The 1,741-nt window shown below is 46.6% G+C and overlaps 1 protein-coding gene across 2 annotated transcripts in view; it reads left to right on the top strand.

The window, feature by feature from the left end:
* The window catches only part of ZNF620 (zinc finger protein 620), an 18,682-nt gene that overhangs the window by 9,296 nt on the left and 7,645 nt on the right, over nucleotides 1–1,741 (top strand). The gene's annotated exons all lie outside the window — the stretch shown is intronic.

Genomic DNA, 1,741 nt, shown 5'->3' with positions numbered 1-1,741 from the left:
CTCTACAAGGAAATATGCCAGGTTCTGCCTCAGTTCCCTCTTCCTGTGCCGCAGCCTGGAAACTCCTCAGGGTAGTAGCTTAGGGAATTACAGGGCTCACCTCTTTTTTTTTTTTTCCTGTTTCTCAGGGACTGTTGTCATTTTTTGCATGATATCTTGAAAATTATTTTTATATAATTTGTCTGGTTATTTTGTTTCAGGCAGGAGGGAAAATCGAGCCCCCATGATTCCACCTAGATAAGAACTGGAAGTTTTCCCTTAGCATTTTTTTTTGAGACAGTCCCACTGTCACCCAGGCCAGAGTACAGTAGCACAATCACGGCTCACTGCAGCCTCGACCTCCCCTAGGCTCAGGTGATCCTCCCACCTCAGTCTCCCGAGTAGCTGGGAGCATCACCTTGCATGACTAATTTTTGTATATTTTGTAGAGATGAGGTTTCACCATGTTGCCCTGACTGGTCTCAAACTTCTGAGCTGAAGCAGTCTTCCCGCCTTGGCCTCCCAAGGGGCTGGGATTACAGGTGTGAGCACTGCACCTGGCCTGCATTTTCAAAAACATTACCCTTTTACTTTTGCTGTTTATTCTGTTGCCATCTCGACTTCCCAGTCTTCATGTGTGTATTGTTTTTCCTTCTCTGAAAGCCTGTGGGATCTGTTGTGTATTCTCATTTTTCTGAGACTTCTCAGTTACATGCCTATGTGTAGATATTTTTCATTCATTGTCCTAAATACTTTGCTGGTCCTTCCTTCTCTATGTTGCTTTTAAGGAGATAGAATATTTTACCAAGTTATAAACAACAGTGCACATTTACAAAATCCTTAGCTCATCCTTAGTTCTGTGGTTTGAATTGGGCCCCTTTTTGTTTGCTTCCCCTTCTGCCAGAAGTTGAGTTTCATCTTTGTCTGCTTTTCTAGTCTAGTTATCATTCATTCTTTCTCTGCCTTCTAAAATTCTGTTTATGCCTCTAACTGGCTTTGACTCTTCTCTCTTTTTTTTTTTTTTTGAGACAGGGTCTCACTCTGTCACACACTGGTGCAAACACAGCTCACTGCAGCATCGACCTCCCCAAGCTCAGGTGATCCTCCTATCTCAACCTCCCAGGTAGCTGGGACTACAGGCATGCACCACCACACCTGGCAAATTTTTGTATCTTTTGTAGAGACAGGGTTTCACCCTATTGGCCACATGGCCAGGCTGGTCTCAAGCCATCCACCCGCCTCAGCCTCCCAAAGTGCTAGGATTACAGGCATGAGCCACTGTGCCCGGCCAGCCTTGACTCTTCTCTTGGGCTATTATGTTACTATCACTTTAGTAGGGTTAGGGAGAGAGTGGAGATCAGTACAAAAGTGTTATTCACTGTGTTTATACAGATGTCTCCTGTGCATGTGCACACAAAACCCACACTGGGGAAAGGAGCCCAGAGGAACAGATGGGCACACAGAGCAGGGCACAGTGGAGGCAAGCAGAGATCAGCAGATGAAAATAGAACTGTTTGCTGGGGATGACCACAAAGGGGTGCAGAGACCCTTGGACTCTCCTGTTGGTGCGGGCAAAGATGGCTGAGGGCTGGCCTCTGGTGGAGTGCTGGGTAACTGTCCTTGGCAATACCACTAGACCCAGTAGGTCTCTGCCCCACTACTTAGCCTGGTCCTCTGCCCTCATGCAAGGTTTGAGCAGGAACCTGTTGTTTTAGGAACCAGTGACCTTTGAGGATGTGGCTGTGTACTTCACCCAGAATGA

This window comes from Mandrillus leucophaeus, unplaced genomic scaffold (genome assembly GCF_000951045.1).
Source record: "Mandrillus leucophaeus isolate KB7577 unplaced genomic scaffold, Mleu.le_1.0 Scaffold265, whole genome shotgun sequence".
NCBI classification, from domain to species: Eukaryota; Metazoa; Chordata; class Mammalia; order Primates; family Cercopithecidae; genus Mandrillus; species Mandrillus leucophaeus.
This window is presented reverse-complemented; position numbering and strand designations above follow the sequence as displayed.